This window comes from Mus caroli, unplaced genomic scaffold, assembly GCF_978045245.1.
Source record: "Mus caroli unplaced genomic scaffold, Mus_caroli_1 scaffold_1, whole genome shotgun sequence".
In the NCBI taxonomy this organism is placed as follows: Eukaryota; Metazoa; Chordata; class Mammalia; order Rodentia; family Muridae; genus Mus; species Mus caroli.
In genome coordinates this window covers 123481241-123506598 of record NW_028227256.1, presented here as the reverse complement: position 1 = coordinate 123506598, position 25358 = coordinate 123481241, and positions in this window count along the sequence as shown.

Sequence of the window (25358 nt, the reverse complement as noted above, 5' to 3'; positions counted from 1 at the left end):
TTGGTCAAAGAAAAATTCAAAAATAAAAAATTCCTGACACAAAATATACAGAAAATCTGTGACACTATGAAATGACAAAAATTAAGAATAATAGGAACAGAGAAAGAAGAATCCCAGCCCAAAGGGCCAGACACAGTATCAATAAAATCATAGAAGAAAAATGTCCTAACCTAAAGAAGGACATACCTATAAAGATACAGAACCTTAGTGAACACCAAATAGATTGGGTCAGAAAGGAAGTCCCCATTGCCAAATAATAATCAAAACAATAAACATACAGACTAAGGAAATACTATTTAAAACTGCAACAGAAAAGGGAGGGCCAACTTATTAGAATTACCTGTGATTTCTCAATGAAGACTCTAAAAACCATAAGGGCCTGGACAAATATGCTACAGACTCTAAGTGACCACAGTGCCAGCCTAGACTATTATACCCAGCAATACTTTCAAGCATTATAGATGAAGAAAATAAGATATTTATTACAAAGTCGAAGTTAACAATATCTGTATAAATCAAGTGGGAGTTAGCAGACGTTATAAAGCAAATGGACCTAGCTGATATTTTCAGAACACTTTATCCAAACATAGAAAATATACCTTATTCTCAGCATCTCATGGAACTTTCTCCAAAACTGAGCACATACTCAGACATAAAGCAGTCTCCACAGATACAAGAAAATCAAAATAACTCCCTGCATCCTAACAGACCACCCTGGATTAAAGCTGGATATCAACAATAACAGAAACAACAGAAAGCTTACAAACTCATGGAAACTGAATGACTCTCACTGAATGAAAAATGGGTCAAAATAGAAATAAAGAAATTAAAGACTTTCTAGAATTCAATGGAAATAAATACACAGCATAGCTGAATTGAAAGGACACAATGAAAGCTGTGCTAAGAGGAAAGTTCATAGTACTAAATGACTACATAAAGAAATTGGAGAGATCTCATGCTAGCATCTTAACAGCACACCTGAAAGCTCAAGAACAAAAAGAAGTAAGCACACCCGAGAGGAGTGTGGCAAGAAATAATCAAACTGAGGGCTAAAATCAATAAAATAGAAACAAAGAGAACAATGAAGAAAATCAATGAAACAAAGAGTCGGTTGTTTAAGAAAATCAACCAGAGAAACAGACCTTATCCAAAATGGATAAAAGATGGAGAAAGAATATCCAAATTGACAAAATTGGAAATGAAAAGGGGCGGGGCGGGGCATAACAACAGACATGAAGGAAATCCAGAGAATCATACGGACATGCTTTAAATGCCTGTACTCCAGCAAATTAAAAAAATTCGAAAAGAAATGGATAATTTTCTTGATAGTTTCCACTGACCAAAGTTAAAGAAAGACCAGATAAACAATTTAAATAGATCTATAACTCCTAGTGAAATAGAAGTAGACATTAAAAGTCTTCCAACTAAAAAAGCCCAGGGCCAGATAGCTCTAGTACAGAATTCTACCAGACTTCCAAGAAGAGCTGATGCCAATAATACTCAAATTATTCCCCAAAACAGAAACAAAAGAAACATTGCCAACTCATCTTATGAGGCCACAGTCACCCTGACACCCAAACCATAATAAGACTCAACAAAGAAAAAGAATTACATACCAATTTCCCTTCGTGAACATAGATGCAAAAATACTTAAAATACTTGGAAACCATATCCAAGAAAACATCGAAAAGATCAACCACCATGATCAAGTAGGCTTTATCTCAGAGATGTAGCCACAGTTCAATAAACAAAAAACAGTAAATGCAATCCATTATATAACCATACTGAAAGAAAAAAATTACCATCTCATTAGATGCATACAAAACCTTTGACAGAATCCAACAACCCTTCATTATAAAATTTTTGGAGAAATTAGTGATATAAGGGGCATAATAAGGAAAGTTTATAGCAGGCCCATAGCCAACATCAAATTAAATGAAGAGAAACTTAAAGAAATTCCAGTAAAATCAGGACCAAGACAAGGTTGTTCCCTCTTTCCATATCTATTTAATATAGTACTTGAATTTTTAGTTAAAGCAATAAGACAACTAAAGCTGACCAAGGGGACACAAATTGAAAAGACATCCAAGTATTGGTTTTTGCAGATGATATGGTAATATACATAAATGACCCTAAAAATTTCCTCAGGCAACATGTATCACTGATAAACACTTTTAGTGAAGTGTCTGGATACAAGATTAATTAAAAAAATAGTAGCCCTTCAATATACAAATGATAGGCTAAAAAGCAATCAGTTAAACACAGCTTTTTACACAGCCTCAAATAATATAAAATACTTTGGCATAACTCAAAGCAAGCAAGTGAAACACTTACATGATAAAAACTTCAAGTCTTAGAAAAAAGAAACTGAAGAAGATACCAGAATATGGGAAGATCTCTCATCTTCATGGATCAGTAGGATTTACAAAGTAAAAATGGCCATCCTACCAAAAGCAATCTACAGAGTCAATTCAATTCTCATCAAGATTCCAACACAATTCTTTATAGACCTTGAAAAGACAACACTCAACTTCATATGGAAAACCACAAAACCCAGGATAGCTAAGACAATCCTGAGCAATTAAAGAACTGCTGGAGGTATCACCATCCCTGATTTCAACTTGTACTTCAGAGCTATAATAATAAAAATTCCATGGTATTGGCATAAAAACAGACACATTGATCAACATAGCTGAATAGATATAAGCTATATACCTGATTATTTTTTTTATAAAGAAGCCAGAAATATACACTGGGAAAAAGATAGCATCTTTCAACAAATCATGCTGATCAAACTGATGCCTGCATATAGAAGAATGTAAATGTAATAATATGTACCATACTGCACAAAACTCATGTCCAAGAGGATCAAAGACCTCAACATAAAACCAGATACATTGAAGATGATAGAAAAGGAAATGAGCAGCCAGGTGTGATAGTATATGTCTTTAATCCCAGCACATGAAGCAGAAATAAGCAGAGTTTTGAATTCAAGGCCAGCCTGGTCTACACACCAAGTTGAGGAATGCTGGTGTTACACAGAGAAACCACATCTCAAAGTAAAAAACAAAAAAGAAAAGAAAAGAAAAGAAAGTAAGAAAGAAGAAAGAAAGAACAAAAGAAAGAAATGGGGGAAACAGCCTTGAAAGCATTGGCACAGGAGATGACTTTCTGAATAGAACACTGATAGGGCAGGCAATGGGTCAATACTTAGTAAGTAGGATCTCATCAAACAGAAATGTTTCTGTAAGGCAAATGACACCATCAAAGTGGCAGCCTACAGAATAGGAAAATAATTTCACCAACTCCATATCCAAAAGAGGACAAATATGCAAAATATATAAAGAATTCAAGAAACTAGATATCACAAAGCCAAATAATCAAAATAAAAGTGAGGTACATATCTAAACAGAGGATTCCCAAGAGAAGAATCTCAAGCGGCTGAGAAACACCTGAAGGAGCCATCAACTTCCTTAGCCATCAGAGAAATGCAAATCAAAACTACTTTGTGATTTCATTTACACTTGTCAGAATGGCTAAGATTAAAAAAAAAAAAACCCACAAGTGTTACCTTATATTGATGAGGATTTGGAACAAGAGGAATACTTCTCTATTGCTGGTGGGAGTGCAACCTTATATAGCCAATATGGAAATCAATGACAGTTCCTCAGATGACTGGGAATCGATCTATCTCAAGACCCAGCTATACCATTCTTGGGCACATACTCAGAAGACACTCTATGCTACCACAAGGACACTTGCTCGACTATGTATATTTAAAGTGGCTTTATTTATAGTAGCCACAAACTGAAAACAACCTGGACGTTCCTCAACTGAAGAACAGATAAAGAAAATGTGGTACATCTGCACAAGTGAGTATTACTCTACTGTTAAAAAAAATGACACCATGAAAGTTGCAGGCAAATGGATAGAACTAGAAGAAAATTCATCCTGAACTAGGCAGCCCAGACCTGAAAAGGCAAACATGATATATTCACTTGTCAGTGGGTATTTGTTGTTAAGTAATTGGTTGTTAAGGCCTTCCTTACAAGAAGGGCTGTTGAGGGAGGACTCTAGAGAGGTTGCACAGATCTCCCTCTGAAGGGGAAACAGATTTCTGGGTGTAGTGGGGACATGTGGGTCTGGGAACATGAGGGATGAGGTGTGGAGGGAGATGTGGAGGGGAAGTGCAGGCGACTAGAATGTGGGGGTGGATATTTGGGGAGCTATGTGGAAATCTAGTGCAGAAGAAACTTCCTGGAACCTATGAGAGTGACCCTAGAAAGAACTCCCTCTGTAACCAGTCATGGCTTCCACTGATAGGACTGGGAAACCAACCAAGCCACTGGGTTGCCTGACTTCCTGGAACCTATGAAGGTGATCCTAACGAGGACTCCACATAATGGGGGATTCAAAGTCATCTCTTACAGACCAGAAAGTTTTGCAGTGGTGCGTCTGGGTTGCATTGGATGGAATTGTTTCACCAGTGATGTCCCATGGAAATCTCCATGCAACCCAGGATGATTCTAACACAAAAGATTCCTCTTTGCAAAGTATGGGTTCCATTGCTTGAGGTTAACATTCACATAGCTCATCTAACACGGAGAGCTCATGTAGCAAACTGGTACCTGAAAGAAGCCCTACCTCTACTCTCTATGTTTCTTTGGTGTGGGAAGGTACTCTGCAGGCTACCAACAAAGAAATGTGGACACCAAGCCAGCACCAACCACTATGACTTGAAATCTGTCCAGCCTGTAAGATAGGCTAGGGCAATGACATCACAGAAAGAAGTTGTGGGAGTAACCAACCAGTGTCTGATTAGACTGCAGGTTCACTCTACAAGAGGGAGTGCATACCTGGCACTGCATGGGAAACCAAGAACCAGAGACTAGACAGACCGGAAGACCTAGAGTAGAACCAAACACGACTGGTTAAAAGCAAAACAAGACAATAAAATGATTCCTAATGATATTCTGCTACGCTCACAGACCAGTGCCTTATCCAGTCATCACCAGAGAGACTTCCTCCTGCAGCAGAACAGGACAGCTGCAGAGACGCAGAGTTGCATACAGTATGAAGAGAAAGTATCTAAATTGGAACACTCCATCAAGTCCCTCCCCTTAGTGCTTAGGGGAATCCTGCAGAAGAGGAGGAAAGCGGGTAAGGGCCAGAGGAGATGGATGGAGGGCACCAGGGGAACAAAGCCTCTGTAACAACTAAACAAGGCACAGATCTGCTCAGAGACAGAAACCCCAAGCACAGGGCCTTCATGTGCCAGGTCCTCTGCCTTTATATTATAGCTATCAGCTTAGAATTTTTATGGGACTCCTGGGTATAGAACAAGCAGGTCTCTGACTCTTGGGAGTCTTCTGTTCTTGTTGGCTTGCTGTGTCCAACTTTGCTTTGAAAGGTTTTGCTGCATCTTGTATTTTATTTTGTCCTGTTTGGTTGCTATCTCTTAGAAGTCTGCTCTTTCCTGACGGGAGACAGAAATGGAGTAGATCTAGTGGGAAGGAGTACCTTGAAGGGTTGGGGTTGGGGGGAAGGGACACTACAATCAGAATATTTTTTTAAAGATTTATTTACTTATGTATGTATTTATTTGTTTATTTATTTATTTATTTATTTATTGTATGTGAGTACTTATGATTGTACATATGGCTGTACAGATGGTTGTGAGCCTCCATGTGGTTGTTGGGAACTGAATTTTTAGGACCTCTGCTCACTCTGGTCAGCCCTGCTGGGTCCGGTCAATCCTGCTGGCTCAGGCCCAAAGATATATTTATTATCCATAAGTACACTGTAGCTGACTTCAGATGCACCAGAAGAGGGCATTAGATCTCATTATGGGTAGTGGTGAGTCACCATGTGGTTGTTGGGATTTGAACTCAGGACCTTTGGAAGAGCAGTCAGTGCTCTCACCTGCCGAGCCATTTCGCCAGCCCACAATCAGGATATTTTATGTGAGAAAAAAAAATCAATGTTTAATAATAAAAAAGAGATGTGAGTGTAGTCTCTCAGTCCCCTGTTTCCACTGCACTCAAGTTATTTTTTATCTCAATAAACAGCCCCCGATTTTTTACTGTCTTCAAGGCAGAACTAATTGCTCCTTTCTTGGATACCTCAGCTATTGATGTGGTAGTCTCACATCAGGACATGATCTTGCTACATTTCCTATGCAGTTAAAGATGATCCTGAACTTCTGAACTTCCTGCCTTCACCTCCCAAGTACTGTGACTTCAGGTGTGTATCACTTCCCTGGTGAGTATGGTGCTCAGATGGAGCCTAGGGCTTTGTGAATGCCATAGCACTCTACCAACTGAGCCACATACCCTGCCCTGTCAGGGCACTTTTTATATGTGATACTTGTACATTTACGTGTGTGTGTGTGTGTGTGTGTGTGTGTGTGTGTGTGTGTGTGTGTATGTGTGTGTGTATGTGTGAATTCACACGTGTATACACAATGTGGTGGTTTAAGAGAAAACTGTTCCCATAGGCCCATAGGGAGTGGCACTATTAGGAGGTGTGGCTTTGTTGGAGGAAGTGTGTCACTAAGGGGTGGGCTTCGGGAGCCTCAGATGCTCAAGGCAGGTCCAGTGTAGCATTCTCTTCTGCTGTCTGCCAATCTGATGTAGCACTCTCAGCTTCTCCTCCAGCACCGTGTCTGCCTGCACACCACCATGTTTCCAGCCTCTGAAACTGTAAGCCAGCCCCAATTAAATGATTTCCTTTATAAGAATTGCCACGTTCAAGGTGTCTCTTTACAGCAATATAAACCCTTCTTCTAAGGGTTTGCTTACTGCTGTTTTCCCACACAGCATGCATAATTTGATAAAGTGTCAATAAATGTTTGTTAGGTGATTAAGGGCTAGAGAGAGATAGCTGACTTCTCTCTGCACACCAGCACTGAGTCTGACAATGTGGACTTGATTTTATGTTGCATGTGTGGGAATGCATATAGCCTAGCATGCCTATGCCATTTGCTAGAGTCAGTTCTTTCCTCCACGTGGGATCTGGGAATTGAACTGAGGTTATCAGACTTGGCAGCAAGCACCTTTACCCACTGAGCCATCTTGTCAACTCTCAAACTTGTTTTCTATTTAGCAAAATGGTTAGAGGCAAGAATTCTCTCAATTTCTGAGTAACTTTTGGTGTTTACCAAGAGGCTGTGTAAGAGAGAGGCAGTGTATTTTTGTACACACGTACCAGGCTTGAATTTATCATGTTGTAAAAATTTAGCTGGGAGTCAGGGAGGAGGCTTAGCAGACAGCTAGCAACCTAAATAAAATCAAGTGTTTTTTTCCAAAGCAGCACCAATGTGGGTGTCTATCTGTAGCAAATTCATTTTGCAGATGTTTGTGGCCATCCAATTAACCAGCGTTTTACCACCTGACAGCTGCTGATCACAAATTTGCTGATTCCAGGGTTGCTTGTGGCTACAGGAGTTTAATCCACTTGCTGGGCATAAACCGCAGCTCCTTTGCCTGTATCTAATCCCCCACAGGAGCCATCAGCCCTACAAATGCTGCAGTTTTAACAAGGCAGTTTTTGCTCATACAGGATTAAATTATTTCACAGAGGAAGAGGTAGGACGTGGGAATGGGAGCTTTGCAGATTCCAAAAATGGGGAAAATAAGGTCATAGCAAGTGCCTTTCTTTCCCCAGCACTGCAGTAATCCTGCAAAGTCCCTGAGCTCAGAGAAACAACTGATTTCTTTGATCATTTTCCTAAATTGCCTTGTTCAAAGACCATAGGCTGAAAGTTGCAATCAGCAGAGATGTGATGTGCTAGAGATGGCTTAGTGAGTAGAGGCTTGTTCAAGTCTGGTCCCAGAGAACCTACATAAAAGCTCAGTGTGCTATCTCAGCACAGGGAAGGTGGATAAACAATGATCTCTGGGACTCATGGCTAGCCCACTTAGATAGGCAGGGAGTCAGGTTCTCAAAGTGTAACTTATCGGAGTGACAGAGGAAGACACCCGAAGTTGATCTCTGGTCTTAAACGTGCACTTGCAAATGAGTGCACCCATACATGCGTATATGTGTACACATGCTAAAAAGATAAGGAATACAGGTTAGGCTTCAGGCAGTTGGAGTCCTGGGCCCATATCTCTGAAGTCTCATAGCTCTTTCTTCACAGAAGTACTGAGCAAGTGTTTATTTGCGCTGCCTGCTTTGGTCTCTGAACTCTACATTTCCTGATGGAAATTCAGTGGTATTCATTAAGAGAACTGTGTCCAACATGAAAGTGCCAGGGTTTCTAGTCCTGAATGAAAGGATGTCCTGTGAAGGTCTAGCTCTGACCTACCAGCCTTGGTACTGTGTTCTCTGAAAACAAAGAAGAGCGGTGAAAGTCACAGGGGTAGGCAAGTGAAGAGAGGAGAAGGCAGGCTGGGATTTCCATGTAAGTGGCTAAGGCCAACGGATCTCGGCAGGCTAGGCTGGCGAAATGTCATGTTTTAGAAAAATTTTTGAGTATGGGAGGGCATCATAAAGCAAGTTCGAGCTCTAAGTTTAAATGGGAGAATTATTCTGGTGCATAGAAACTAATCTGGATGTCCAAGTATGTGGGATCAGTGTTCATAAGCGTCTACTTGATGGACTGCTCTGAGATCATGCTTATGTATACATTTAGAACATTGCTAGTGTTGCTACCATTTTAAAGGCATACTATTTATATATCCTTTCATGTGGTATGCACATACATGTGTGTGCATGTTCTTATGTGTGTGTATGCATGTTGAGGTCAGAGAACTGCTGTGGGTGTCATTCCTCAGATGATGTCCATTTGTCTAAGGAAATGTCTTCAATGGCCATTTAGTCTGGGCTTGTGGGATCAGCAATACACACACACACACACATGCACACACACATATGCACACACATATTAAGAGAGAATATACTCTATTTTATCACTATAAATTATTGTGTTTTATTATTTGTTATTGTCAGCAACCTCTATTTGTACGTAAAATGCAGAACATATACAGTTCAACATTGTCCACTATTACAGGCATTGATTGATGGTCTTCATATATCTCCATCTGTCTTAGGGTTTTACTGCTGTGAACAGACACCATGAGCAAGGCAAGTCTTATAAAGGACAACACATTTACTTGAGGCTGGCTTACAGGTTCAGAGGTTCAGTCCATTATCATCAAGGTGGGAGCATGGCAGCATCTAGAGAGGCATGGTGCAGGAGGAGCTGAGAGTTCTACATCTTCATCTGAAAGCTGCTGGCAAAATACTGACTTCCACGCAGCTAGGATGAGGATCTCATAGCCCACATCCATATTGGCACAACTTCTCCAACAGGGCCACACCTTCTAATAGTGCCACTCCCTGGGCTGAGTGTCTACAAACTATCACACCATCCATAAGGGAACTATCATAATTTTAATGTTGTGTATTAGAGTGTAGTTTTGCTATCATGAGACCATGGGAAGTCTTTACCCTCAAGGTACAAGTTAAACTATGTTTGCTGGGAGGTAGCAACAAAAGAGTGGAGCCCTGAACTCAGATTCCCAGAACTCACGTGAAAGTTGAATGTGGTAGTATGCTCTGCGCATTTGATCCTAGCACAGGATAATTCCTGAGGAGGCTGTGAGCTAGGTAGTCCAGTATATGCAGTGGCAAATAAGAGACCCTCCTTCAAAGAAGATGGACCGTGAGCAATAGCACCTAAGGCTGTTCTCTGACCTCTACTCACACAGCATGGCATTTGTGTGCACACACTTATACATGTAAATGAGTTTACAGATTAAACAAATGTAAGGAGTCAGACTATGTAATAAGCAGGCACACATTACGTAAAAATTAAACACTTAAGGAAAAAGTAAGGCCCTGAAAGGATTTATTTTGAGCATATTTCATTTTTATTGCCTTTCCCTGTAGGCTGGGTAGAACCATCACCCTTATCTGAGATGTTGCTATAGAAACAGGCTTGTACTGTCCTGTCGTGCCTGTAGTATTTTTCTCAGGAGCTTGGTATCTCTCAAAAATCTTAACAGCACTGAAACAGACATCAAACCCCAGAGGATTGAAAAACGGGACTCGTATTTCTTCTCCCCACCCTCTCTGTCCTTCCTTCAAAGGCAAGACTGTCGACAAATTGGTGGCTCATGAGTCCTGCCAAAGATGATCCATTTTGCTTGCAGACACGAGCTGACAGCGGGTGGCTGTGGGAGGCTGCGAAGCCAGGCTCTGGGACCCTGGCAAGGGATAGCCTCCTCTTTTTTGGACACAGGTGTGCTGTCTTGCTGTCCAGGATGAAAGGCTGTCATCCCACATGGAGAAACATAAGAAACCAGGAATAACTGTCCATCATCACATACTGAGCAGGGGTCAGAAGAAAAAGTGAAGAAAAGGCCACATAGGGGCTAGGAAAGGAGGGAGGGGTTTGGAAGCACAATAATTATAGATGTTAAGTATTGTAGGGAAATCGTGTTATATCCGAGAAGCCCCTTGCTCCCCCTCCCCCTGGAAGCCTCTTCATCACTGGCCACACAGTGCTTTGGAAAAACTGGCAGCCTTCTCTTTCTTAATGTCTCAGGATGCTGTGAAGAACACGGATGAAGGGCCAGCCAAGTGCTTGATGCCAAGTCAGATAACCTGGATTCCACTCTAGAACCTACAGGGTAGAAAGAGAGAATTGACTCCCGCAAATTGTCCTTCGACCTGCACACATACACTGTGGCATGTGTGTGCACACATCCGATAAATTAATGGACAGATAGATAAAAATAAATAAATATAAAAAAGAGAAACTTGTTCAGGAGGGACTGGGGAGATGGCTCAGTTGCTCAAGTGTTTGCTGTGCAAGCATGAAAACTTGAGTTTGATCCCCAGAACCTTTGTAGAATAGCTGGACCTCGTAGCACTTGCTTGAAATACTGGTGCTGGGGAGGCAGAGAGAGGAGAATCCCTAAGACTCGCAGGCTAGTCAGTCTAACATAAACAATAAGTTCCAGAACCGCAAAAGACCAAGTCTGGAACAAAACAAAACAAAACACCAAAGTAGATGCTGTATGAGCACCAGTACCCAAGGTGTCTTCTGCCTCTACATACTCACACACACATATGCACCCCACTCCTGTCCCCATGCATACTAAGGACACAGATGAAGTAGAAATCGGCCTTTCTTCCAGAATACACTTGGAAGCATTCTCTTTAGCTACCGAATACTATATTCTTTGATACGGCCCTTTACCGAGTGCCCACTCTGTTTCAAATGCCTTGCAGCACTTCCTTCCAGTTATCTTTGATAATAGCCTGGCAGTAGCTGCATCTCAAAGGTAAGGAAGCTGAGACTCTGAGATGAGTTGCCAAGCCACAGCTAATAAGTGCAATGTTTGATGGGAACTCCAGGTTTCTGACAAGAAAACGAGAGAGTTCTTCATGCTTCTCAGACAAGGCATAGATCGTCCCATGCCCACCACTCCTTCCTGCTGTTTCTACTTTCTGTGGGGAAGTTGCCTCTTCTCCTCCCCTTGGGACACCTCCCCCAAAGACTGATGAACACTTTTCTACTCTCCTCTTAATTTTCCTTTTACTGGTTTATTGCAGCATCAAAGACAAACTTGGAATGTATTTCTTGCTTTCAAAGCTTTACTGCTGATCCCCAGAGTAAAAAGATGGGCAGAAGACGGTAACCATTAGCGAGGTGGAACTGCAAGCTTAATGTACTCCCCACTTCCCAGGTGCGCTTCGTGGGTCAGGAGGTGTCTGCTCTCGGCTATTCTGCCTTTATTGGGTAGCCAGGCCAGTCTGCTATTGGTGGACTCTGCTGACGCCCTCAGTGGTCACCACCCACCTGGAGGATGCTGAGTCTGAGTGGGTCCTTGTTTTCCAGTGAAATTCTTTTAGTCCAAGCAAGGTGAGAAGGTTTGTGTGGATTCTCCACTCTATGGCCAAGGTTTATTTGTCTTTGACAGTTGTGTGTGTTTTTTTTTTTTGTGTGTGTGTGTGTGTGTAGACACTTTAGAAGGGTCCTAATTAGGAGTTCTCATCATAAGACACTCCTCTCCGATTATCTGCACACGGATCCCATTTTTCTACTATATTATAGGGTCTTTCTTGGCCCGGTTTATGAACAAGGGTCCACTTGTCCATGCTCAGGAGGACTGCTCTATGGCATTCGAGTTTAAAGTTCTAGTTCTAACGATGCAGAAGACCAGACAGCAGAGACAGCTTCCTGATCCCCCAGCCTAAATCCCACTTATGAGTCTTTCTTTCTTGACATAGATTTTGTATCATCTGAGGACTGGTGGTCAGAAGGAATCTTCTCTTCTCCTGGGGAAACCACCTCCACCTCTGGCATCTGTGTCAGGGACCATGTTGCTATCTTCCCTGGATGGCTTTTGGCCTTTGAAGCAGGTTAGTTTGGGGATACAAGATATATACACAGTTGTGATGATGAAAGGATATTTCTTCTTTTTAAAACTCATGTGTGTGTGTGTGTGTGTAAGCACTAGAGGACAAGCTCAGCTGTAATTCTTTATTGGTGCTTTGTTACTTCCTAGGTTACTTTGGCTCTATGATTAAAATATGATGACCAAAAAGCAGCACAGGAAAGGTTGGGTTTATTTTGCTTACAGCTCCAGAGTTCATCATGATGGGATGGAGCACTAACAGGTAGGGAAGGCATGGCAGAAGCAGGAAGTTGGCAAATCACAGTTTCATACTCGCATAGGAAGCAAAGAGAAGGAGCAGGAAGTGGAGCAGAGCTACAAAGCCTCAAGGCTGCCCACAGTGACTTACTTCCTCCAGCAAGGCTCTAGCTCCAAAAGATTCTATAACCCGAGCAAACAGCGCCACCAACTGGCAACCAAATATCTAAATGCAGGAGCCAGTGGGGGACATTTCTTATTTAAACCACATGTGATATCCACTTCATTTTCAAGACAGAGTTTCTCACTGGCCTGGAACTCTCAAGTAGACTCCAGTGATGGGCCAGTGAACCTCAGGGCTCCACAGGGCTCTGCCTTCCCAGCAATGAGATTACAAGTGTGTACTACCACTGCCTCTGGGGCTAACATCCTCCTGTTTATAAGGCATGTGCTTTACTGTCTGAGCCATTTCCCCAATCTCAGATCATATTTTTTTTAAAACTACTTTCTAATGAAAGAATACAGATATCCTTGGACAAATGGCTGATTCTAAAGCTGGGGCAATATTGTATGAGACACTATTTTTGGGTGATATGAACAAATGTCTACTCACTCCAGATAGGAAACCAATGACTGACCAAAGTAATGGTATCATCCAAGTTCACTTTGGTAAGCCAGTGAGTTTAGTGGAATTACTTACAGGAATTGGGAGGTGGTTACTTACAGGTGCAGGGACACCTGAAAGGTAGCTGCATCACTGACAGCCCACTCAGCGTGGGTAATGACTGCTGCAATTCTGGTTCTCTCTGAACAATTTGCAGGCAGTTCAATGGGTTGAAGTCTCTGATATAGTCATCTGGTCTAAGACTTCTCAGTAGTTCTTACTGCTTGTACAACCTGGGGGGAATAGGGCCTTGTGCATCTGGTCAATTTCAGGGACTTCCTAAGAATTATGAGTTGTTTACTTCCTGAATGTTAACGAGTCACCCTTTAGAGTTTCTTGAGTCTTATTAAGGAGCTTCTCTCAAGGATGGAATGTTGCTTTGAAATAAGCAGGAAATATAAAAGGTGAATCTGGAGTGTCTTAATACCCAAAGTCGAGAACCAACCAACCAAATGTACACCCATGCATTTGTATTTCAAAGAAAGCACTCCCAGCAGCCAAAATCTTAATATGGAGAATAGAACTTGAAATAAGATAACACTGGATCACAAATTTAATATAAATATTCATAGTTCTTCTGGGCATAAATAAATGATTGAATATGAGGAGATTGCATGTGAGGAGAGAGCACTCTCCAGTGCAGGCAGAATTCCAAATCAGTTCTGCTGATGTTCCACCTTGAAGGTAGAGGACCTTCTTCTGAGAGCAGTGGGCTGCACAAAGTGACTCCCTTAAGAGAGAATGCTCTGATTGATCAAGTGCCTGCTTCACAAGCTGAGCATCAGAGTTCTGTTCCCAGCATTCAGCTAATAACCAGCATGGCATGTGCTTCTGTGATCCCAGAACTGGGGAGGTAGAGACAATGGATCTCAAAGACCACTGTCCACCCAGGCCAGCTGAGCTGATGAGTTCTGGGTTCTGTGAGGGACTCTGTCTTAAAAGATAAAGTGAAAGGGCCAGAAGATGGCTCATCAGACAAGAGTGCACACTGCTATTTCAGATGACTTGAGTTCAGTGTCAAACATCCATGCTAGGAAGCTCACTACCTCTTCTAACTCTAGATCCAAGGGATCTAACACCTTCTGGCTGCTGTGTCTACCTGAACTTACATGCACATAAGTGTGCACATGTGCACACGATTAAAAAAAATCTTTAAAAAATGAAGATGGAGAGAGAGTGAGGAAGGCACCTGATATGAACCTCTTATTTCATGTGAGTACATGGACATGTATGTGCAATCACACAGTGCACAGTAAAGTATGAAAAGCAGCTGAAACAGTAACTATGCCTGGAGAAAGCTGACAAGTAACACCCAGGCCAGAGTGCAATGTCATTATCAATGTCAGCCCCACAAACCAATGCAATGACCCACATCTTCATTATCATTGATGAAAATAGGACTTTACCTTGGTCAACTTGGAACACCTAGAACCCTGACTGGCCACAGGAGCCCTATCAGGAAAACCCCATTCCCTGGTATCCTACAATGCACTTGACCAACACTCATTCTAACTGACAAAGTCATTAAAAACATATGTGATATCCTGGATGTGATCTGGAAATAGATGGGTATTAGACACACACTAAAGACTCAGAATGGAGTGTGAACAGTAATCAATAATAAATCACTGTTGACTCATTAACTTCAGCAAATATACTCAGAGGGGTAATATGTTAATACCAGGGGAGCTACATACAGGAGGGTGCCTGGGAGCCCAAAGTACTGTGTGCTTAATTTATTTGTAAATCTAACACTGTTCTAATAAGCAAAGTCTATTAGTCTGAAAGTATAGTCTGAAGCTATGGATTTTATATCTACCCAACATCTTAACTAGGATGAAAAAGACTTGGTCCAGATAGCTGTAAGTTGGACCAAGTGAGTGACCCTGGTGTTTAGTCTCATACATCTGATGTGTGAGACTATCTTACACATTGATTTTCTTGAAATAACGCACATACACGCATGCACACAGTCATGTAGGTGCATATTTGTGACTGTTTCATATAGAGTGCACAAGAATGTTCTGGGGTGGAGTAATAGCTCAGTCAATAAAGTATTTACTACACAAGCACGAGGACCTAAGTTTAGTCTCAGAGAACCCATGTAACAAAGGTAGGCATAATAGAACATGCCTTTAAACTAAGTGTTCTGGCTAGTTTTATGTCGATTTGACAGAGTCATTTAGGAAGAGGGAACCTCCTTTGAGAAAATATGCTTATTGGATTGGAATGCAGTATTCTCTTGACTGATTACTGATGTGGGAGGGCTTACCTCATTTTACCCCCTGGCTGGTGGTGCTGTGTGCTATAAGAAAGTAGGTTAAACAAGCCAGGAGGAGCAAGCCAGTAAGCAGCACTCCTCCATGGCCTCTGCTTGATCTCCTGCCTCCAGGTTCCTAGTTAATAGACTATGACATAGAACTGTAAGCTAACATAAACTTTTTTCTGCATGAGTTGTTCATGGTCAAGTTGCTTTATCACAGCAATAGGAGCCTAAGGCATCCCAGGCTGGGGTAGTAGAGATAGGAAGATTCATGGAGATAGCTGAATCCACAGCTCCAGGCTCAGCAAGATACCCTGTGTCAAGTAATACAACAGAGATGGTTGGGCTTGGGTTCAGTTCTCAGTGCTCATAACTCTTAATGCAGTTCAAGGGAATCTGACACTTCCCTCCTACTTTAGCCAACACCAGACATCCATGTGCTTTATATGCACACATGCAAGCAAAACATTCAGAAAAGAAAATAAGCTAATTTAGAAAACATAAGGTGGAGAACAACTAAGTAAAAATGCTCAACACAGAATGGAAACTCCATGGGATCTGTGAAGGGGATACTAATGAAGACTCCTAGGAATGGAGGACACGGAGCCTGAACTGGCCAACCTTTGTAACCAGGATGTGTTGGGATTGGAGCCTAGCATAACTGTCATCAAAGACATTACAGAGACTTTGTGTAGCAGCTGATTGGAACAGATGATGCAGAGCTCCATAGCCAAATACTAGGTGAAGACTGAGGACTCCTGAGGAGTAGGGGGAGAAGGATTGGAGGGGCCAGAGGGATCAAGGACACCACAAGATCATGGCCTACAGAATCAACTGACTGAGACTCAAGTGGTCTCATAGAGATCAGAGAGCCTGTGTGAGTCGATGAGTCCATCCTAGACCCTCTGCATATGTGTTATGGATGTGTAGCTCTGTGTTCTTGTGGGATTCCTAAGAGTGGGAGCAGAGGCAGTCTCTGACTCCTTTGCCTGCTTTTGGGACCCCTTTCCTCCCACTGGGTTCCCTTGTCCAGCCTTGATGTGAGAATGTGCTTCTGGTCTTACTGTGGCTTGTTATGTCACATTTGGTTGGTGGCCTATTCTTTTCTGTGGGGAGGTGAAGAGAGCATGGTTGGGGGGAGGGAGGAGAGGTACTAGGGAGGGGAGGGAAACTGTAGTCAGATGTAATATATGAGAGAAGAAGAAATAATAAAGAAAAAAATGCTCAACACTGACCTCTGGCCTCTGCAGCCATGTTCACATACATAGTTGCACACACACACACACACACACACACACACACACACACACACACACACACTGTCACATGCCAGCCGCTCTGGCTCTTAGCAGGATCCTGGCACACATGCCTCTAACTCTGGAGACACCAGAACTGCTGCATAACTGATTCTAGTGTCTGCTAAGTGACGGGCCTTCCCCGGGGATGAGCCTCCTAGTCCGTCTTTGAAGCTTGGGATCCTAGGGTGCTTTAGACCCCAGATGCTGGCTCATATCTCTCCTAGCAGCTGTAAGGCATGCAAAGGGGGTGCTTTCATGAAAATAGGGTTGTTGGTTTATTTTTGGCTACTATGGATCTCAGTTCGTATTCAGGGAGAGAAAATTCCGCTATGTGTGTCTTCCCTATTTAAATGCCAGGGAGGCATGGTGTGACTATGGCCTCTAAACTGCAGCAAACCAGTGGTCTGTCCTTCTGCAAGGTCCTTTCCATCAGGATAGAAATTAGTCAGAGTGCAGAATGTCTAATGAGGCTTCTTGCCCTCACAGACACGCTCTCAGCATCCTTATCAGCAGGGCAGCCAGCAGGAAGCCTCAGATGTCTCAGATATCTTTGTCCCTGGAGATCTCCTTGAGGCGCCCATATTAATTAATCTATTGCTAACACGCACATCAGATAAATATCAGATAAATATCCAGGAGAACTCTGTGCTAAAAGGAAGGTCTGAGACTATCCTGATGAATGAGGAAACGAGCCTGACAATGTCTCCTCGTGATTGTTTGTGGATGGAACAAACTATGCAAAGAGGATTACAAGGATAACCGCATCCTCTGCAGAATATCCTCCAGCTTAAGGCTAGATAGCAATTTGCAGGGATTTGAAAAAATCTATGATTGCCGCTAGTTTGTCAATTTGTTTTTCCATTTTAGCTGTGCCTTCTGGAAAGATCATGTCCCAGCTAAACCTGCAAAGCAATTCATACTCAGGAATCTCCCTACCCCCCATTATTTCTGTGGTTCTAGTTTTGAAAGTTTTGGGATATTTTCTAATTTTTTTGTTTGTTTTATTGTTTTTAAATTCTAGGTTATTTAAAAAAGGTTTTTTAATTTAAAAATGCATATAAGTATATATTGCATCTTGAAAATTCTTTCCTTCTTTCTCATAGCTCCCTATGTTCTTTTATCTCTTCTCCGTTAGTCCTCTTTGTCCCCTAAACAGTTTCATGTTTATTTCTTAAAATAGATTTAAAAATTTAAAAGAAAGATGTGCATCTGTGTGGTATGTTATGTGCATGTGAGTGCAATTATCTGTGGTGGCCATCAGGGGGCACCAGAGTCTCTGGAGCTGAAGGCTGAAGTTGCAAGGTGGTTGTGAACTGCCCAATGGGTGTTCCAGAAAACTGAACTTAGATCTCTGTCAGAGGAGTATATGCTGTTAGCTATTGTGTATCTCTCCAACCCCCATCACATCTACTCTTATATTATGCATGATTTTATGCGTCTCTATAACCTCTAAGAACAACTAATGGGACAAACTATACCACATTTAACTTTCTGAGATAATTTGCTTAGTACCCTACCTAGTTTGGGTGCATTTTCCAGAAAATTACATAGTTTTGTTTTTTAAATACTGAATATATGTATGTTATATGCCATGTATATGTATATAGTTTAAATATTATAACATATACTATAACACATTATATATTAAATATATCTTTTTCAATAAATTACATTTTAATTTATATTTATATAATATAATATAATACAATATTGATGATATGCTGGGTGTGTTCATTAAGACTGTCTCCAAATGGCTTTGATGTGACTCAGGTCTCTCTATTCATTGCATATCGTCTTCCAAGACAGTGAGAGCATGCTGGAGATGTAACCTCTTGAGATAAAATGGGACCACCCTGAGACAGCTCAGACTTTGTTCTTGTCATTTGTAGGGAAGGTAGCATCTTGGGAAGAGAACAGATGTCCAAGAGAGCAAGAGAATTTTTCTCTCTTTTGGAGGCAGATTATGTTCCAGAATTTATTCTAGTGATTACCCCTAAATTATATAAAGTGTATTTGTTATGTTTCTGGTTGTTAAGAAGCAACTTAAGGGAGAAAGAGTTTAGATTAGCTTAAAGTTCAAAAAGGACACATCCCATCAAGACAGGGGTGGGAGGCAGATGTTCACTTGCCATCTACAGCCAGCGGCAAAGATGTGGCAGCTGTGCTAGGCTCCCTTTCTCCATTTTATTCTATCCAGGACCGCAACACATGGGTGGTACCCCAACCCATGGGTGGATCTTCTGCCTCAATCAATTAACCTACTCCAAAAACCCCTCGTAGACACCATGAATAGGTCTGTTTCCATGGTGATTCTCAGTATGGTGAAGCTGACAATGAAGATGCACTATGGCAACCAAGATGGATTGACTTTGAGGGTTGCTCATCTGTGATGTAAATGGGATACCATCACTTGAGCTTCCTCTTGATATGACAGCCTTTGTGAGGCTTGAGGGAAGATCTTGGGGTTCTCTTGTCTTTTTTTGTGTGTATTCATGTCTAGGTGGGCAAAAGTGTGTGGGTACATGTTACTATCTGTGCACACATGTCAACCATGGATGTCATTCTTCAAAAGTATTATCCAAGGGATCTGCTTGTATCTACTGGGACTGCAATCTTATCCCAACATGCCTGGCTTTAAAAAATGGGTTTTCTGGGAATCAAACTCAGGTCTTTGTGTTATAGGGAAAGCACTTTTCCAACTGAGCCACCATGTCACCCCCTTCTCTTGCCCTTAGATGCCCATCTGTATGTAAAATATCTGCTTGTTGCAACTTGTTTATGAGTACGCTCTGTCTCATCAGACTGAGGCATGCTACCTAATGTACCATATGCCTGATTTGCAATGCCCTTTCCAAAGGCAGAGATGAGTCTGGCTCTCATTTATGTAAGTAAATGAGCCTCCTTCTGACTTATCCTGTACCAGCCACACTCTGTCACAAAGCTCTAAAGACTGACTCCAGCTCTGGAGAGTGGGTACGAGTTTGTTCTCCTCCTTGAATCTCTGAGTCCACTGATCCCCATCACCCCTATTGCTTTCTGCATGCAGATATTATTCGGAACACCTGGAGTCTGCTAACTGCCAGGTCTGTTTTGGGGGTTGCCTATGCTAACAGGTGGAATGATGGGATTCAGATTCTTTCCCCATGTCTGTGGGCTGGGTGGGGTATCCCTGGGCTCTGGCCACAAGTTGGTCCTCATTTCAAGATTACATGGATTTCTGTAAGGACAATTTTCTGTCACTCTGTTCACACTGACAGGCATGGGCTTGGGCAATTTGGAAGATGTGGTAGAATTTCAATTTCCCACTTCTTAATGAAGTGGCACAGCTGTGGGGTTAGATTAGCTATTGGAAATTTTATGGTGTGTGAGGTTGTAGAAGTCAGGGGAATGGAATAGGAAACACAAAATAATGAGTTACAAATTCATCCTCCTAACCAAGCCCCGAGTGAATACATAAAGTAAAAATGGTGACTGTGTTCGGCATTGGGGAAGCTTGGTCAAATTCCACTGCCACCCCTGACTTGAGTTGTGATTGGGATAGTCACTCACTCTCTGGACCTCAGTTTCATTTATGGTCACTTAGTAGGTTGAGCTGGAACTCGGGAGTTTAGCTGGGGAAATTATTGTCCAGGAGTGCTCCAGGAGTGCTCTTAAATAGCTAAAATTGACACCCACTGAATTCTACAAGGTCTGTGTACAGAATCACTATGCTGGATGGCTTCCGTGGCCCTTCCAGTCAGGGTGTCTCAAAATTCTAGAATATTCCATGCCAAAGAAAAGTTGACCTCAGACTTGGTTCATACCTACTGCCTCTTGTTGAAGTTGTTTACTGAACTACACCAGTTCCCACTGATCTCCGCCTCATCTCATTCCTACATGCTCCAATTAAACCAGCCAATTATTCCTTCATTTATCCACCCACTCAATATTTTCCAGGTAGCCAATAACCACATATAGAATAAGGACATACTATGTGTCAGAGCCCTTGATCAGCTCAGCCGCATTCAATGAGCCAACAAGCAGTTCTTCAATCTTTGCTATTACAGTTTTATGTGGACCAGCAAATTTTCAATTTGGCTGTGTTTTAACAACTACTGAGAGTCACTAACATTCTCATGGCATATTCTATATCCATGGTGGTTGGGACTAGAGTATTTTATGAAATCTTTCTCTTCATCTCCAAGCTGATTTCAAAATACAATAAAGGCTGTTGATTATAGTGATAATCCTGGCACCAGAATAATAAGACTGGGTTGAAAACTCCACCTATCTTTCTTTCTTTCTTTCTTTCTTTCTTTCTTTCTTTCTTTCTTTCTTTCTTTCTTTCTTTCTTTCTTCCTATCTATCCATCCATCTATCTATCTATCTATTATGGGTAGTATTTTTATGTTGCTCAGACCTCATCTGGCCTCAAACTTGCCAGCTGTCTGCCTTCCCCTTCCCCAATACAACCATGCTAGCCTTTGAATTTATTTTTATTTTTAAATTTGTATGTACATGCATGACTGTGTGTGTGTGTGCGCACACATTTGCATACATACATGTGTAGGTACCTGACCACTGAACATTTTAGAAAAACCTTTATATCAAATCTATAAGCAGATGTACTGTGGCTAAGCTGAGCTCATAAGAGCCTAAGAGATCAAGATCTGCTGATAGCCCTTAAGCAATGCACACAAGAAATAACCATCTATTGTATAAGCCACCCAGAGATGTGACTGTCTGCTGCTGCAGCAAAACTTGACAAATATAATCTAGGGGCAACAGGAAACACAGTGGTTATAAGGCCCTTGTGTACTATTTGATGTGATTAGAAGAGTGAATTTATGGAGTCAGATATTTTGAGTTTTTTACAAGTTTTGTCTTTTTTAAAATTATTTGTATATGTGTGTCTGTGAAAGTACCCTTGGAGGCCAGAGGTGTCAGAAGGTGAACTGCCCAATGAGGTGTTAACTGCACTCTCCTCCAGAAGTATATTATTGGCTCTTAACAACTGGACCATATTATCAGCTCCTGTCTCCAGTTTAAATTCTACCTCTGATACTCACTGCATAGGAGAAAATGACGAAGTTACTCAACCTCTCTGAAACACATCTTGTTTCTTTATAAAATAGATATAATAGTAATAACTGCCTAAAATGTTTTATATGAGCAATACCTATATGTATATATTTATATGCTAGTGTATTTTTCCCTAGAACCATTATGTAACCCATGGTACTTGTTAATGTTACTCTCCAATATATATCTTTGAATTTGGACTGAGCAAGAGATCAACCTTTGAGTGTTTATTCCTTTTCTATCAGCAGTGGCTTGAGTGAGAATGGCCCCCAGTAGGCTCAGATGTTTTAATACTTGGTCCCCAATGGGTAGAACTGTCTGGAAAGGATTGGAAGGTCTAGGGTTGTTGGAGGAGATATATCACTGGAAGGCATGCTTAAGGTTTCAGAAGCAATGTAACGTTCCCAGTGTGCTTTTTTTGCTTCCTGCTTCAGGACAATGTGAGCTCTCAGCTGTCCCTGCTGCCATGCCTTTACTGGCCCATCATGGACTCTAACTCTCTGAAACCATAAGCCCAACTAAGTGTTTATCTTTATAAATCACCTTGGTCATGACATTTTGTCACAGCAATGTAAAAGTAATGAAGGCAACATTTTAAAGCATTTTTATTTTAATCAGTCACAGTTCATTTTGCTAGAACAACCTTATGTTAAGTCTTTAAAACCTTCCTGCTGTAATTTGTTTTTCCCTATGTTTTATGGTCCTTGACTTTATTTCCATCTTCCAGGCAAAGCCATTATATATATATATATATATATATATATATATATATATATATGAATTTTGTCTCATAGCAAAGAACTTAGATTAGATAAAAAGTAATTAATATTTTTTGAAGAGCAAGGAGTGATGTAAAATGCCTAACTATTAAACACATTCCCATGTTATAATAGATGGTGAGACACATTTGATAAAAGAGCTGAGCAACTATTTAAAAACAAAACAAAACAAAACAAACAAGCAAACAAACAAACAAAAAATAAAACCAAAGAATTAGGTTTGGTAAGATGGCTCAGTGGGTAAAGATACTTGTTTCCAAACCTGAGGAGTTAGAGTTTGCAGTCCAGGATCCACAGGGTAGAAGGAGAGAACCAACTCAAAAATGAGTAAAAATAAATAAATTAGAACCAAGAATCAATATCAACAATCAAATAGACTTTCCCTTCTGGGAGGTAACTAAAAACTTTCAAATTCAGTGTATCTGTTAATACCAAATACTGTGTTTGTTTCTGGTATTCATGGTGCCTTCTTTTTTAAGGCTTCTATTGGACAGTACACATCTTTTCAAAGAGTTCACTGCCATCTCAATTAAGTTTTTATGGCCAACCCTAAAGCCTAGCATGAGCTAAAGGTTTCCGTTTTATTCCTTTATCTTTACTGGGCACAATATCTAAGCCACCTGTCTATGTTTTATACTCAGTCCTGAATAGAAATTTGTTTTCTAGGGAGTCTCCCCAGCTTCTATGAGAAAACATCTCTTGTTCCTTGAAATACTTTTAAATTAAAAAGTATGAACCTTTCAGCTGGAACAGATCCTGCCACGGTGCCATCACAGATTGACTATGTTTTTATTTCTGAAACATTATCTGACAGTGGATTTGAACAGAAATGGTAAACTCCCTGGGCTTAGCTCCATGGTGTGCTGTCACTTAATAGGTTTGTTTAGCAGTCCAGGACTAACCATGGGCCACAAAAGCCCCAAGACCGGAGGTGGGATCATTGCTAAAGACATTTAACAACTAGAGTTTACTGGATGGGTAGATGATAATACAAAAATAATAGCAGAGCTGTAAATGAGTTCTCCCTTTCTTATGTGTGGTGCAGCTATGTGTGTTTGTGGGCACAGCTCACATAGACACATGAGGAAGGTGGTAGATGATGAGAATTGCTGAATATTTTCCTCTGCTGTCGGCCAGGTTTTGTTTTTGTTTTTGAAGAGCCTCTCATTGAACTGAAGCTCACAAATTCAGCTTAGCTAGTTCAGCTGTTAGCCCCAGAAAGCTACCATCTCTGCCTCAGTGTTGAGACAAATGTGTGCCATTATTCCTTACTTTTTTTAAAAACATGGGTTTTGGTCACATAATTCAGGCCCTCATTGAAGTGGAAATTTCTGGTTTCTTTGGAGACTCAGTTGTGTCATGTGATCTTTCTTTGGAAACCATCTTATGAGAGGATGTTTTGCAGAGAACAGACATGCGGTGTTTGGAAGCTGGTTGGAAAAGGGACATGCGGTGTTTTGCTAGAGTGAATGCTTGAGAAAACATGTGGTGGTTGGAAAGGGTATAAATAAACCCAACAGACAATGAACAATGGTGCGCCACATTTTGCTGGTCTTTGTTGGGCTTTGCTGATGCTGGTCTCCACTGTTGACACACTGGCATTGGTTCATCTTGCCTTCTCTGGTGTTCCAGTGGCTTCTTGCCATTTCCTTAGACTCAGACTGATTGACAAAGCCTTTGGGTTTCTTCATGATCAAACTGTCATTGATGATTTGTGAATGGGGTGGGGGGAATAGATTGATCTACCGCTGTTGACTTGTGTGAACTGAACTGCTGCTATCCTGACAATGAAGATTAGAATCACCCCAAAGAACTATTTCTTTTTTTTTTTTTTTTTTTTTGCAGATAAAGTTTTTTATACCATCTTTATTATCTAAAATAAAACATAGAACATTCATTCATACAGACTGGACACGAACATACATGAATTGAACACGAGAACAGATTGGTGCACCAGACATTAAACAAGACACAAAAGGGGACAGAGTACTCCTGCTATAAGGCCCAGAGAGAACAAAGCATGGCACTCCTGAAATTTCTCTCTGCTTTTTGGGACAATTTCCTCCCTCATGATGCAGTTTTTTTTTTTTCCACATTACTGCTTGTCTTTTTTTTTTCCATAGTTGTACCTTTTAATTTTATTTTTTTTATTTTTAATATTTTTATTACATATTTTCCTCAATTACATTTCCAATGCTATCCCAAAAGTCCCCCATAGCGCCCCCCACTTCCCTACCCACCCATTTCCATTCTTTTGGCCCTGGCATTCCCCTATATTGGGGCATATAAAGTTTGCAAGTCCAATGGGCCTCTCTTTCCATTGATGGCCGACTAGGCCATCTTTCGATACATATGCAGCTAGAGACAAGAGCTCCGGGGTTCACTGGATGTTTTTAGCTCCCTTGTCGAAGATCAAGTGACCATAGGTGTGTGGGTTCATTTCTGGGTCTTCAATTCTATTCCATTGGTCTATTTGTCTGTCACTATACCAGTACCATGCAGTTTTTATCACAATTGCTTTGTAGTAGAGCTTTAGGTCCGGCATGGTGATTCCACCAGAGGTTCTTTTATCCTTGAGAAGAGTTTTTGCTATCCTAGGTTTTTTGTTATTCCAGATGAATTTGGAGATTGCTCTTTCTAATTCGGTGAAGAATTGATTTGGAATTTTGATGGGGATTGCATTGA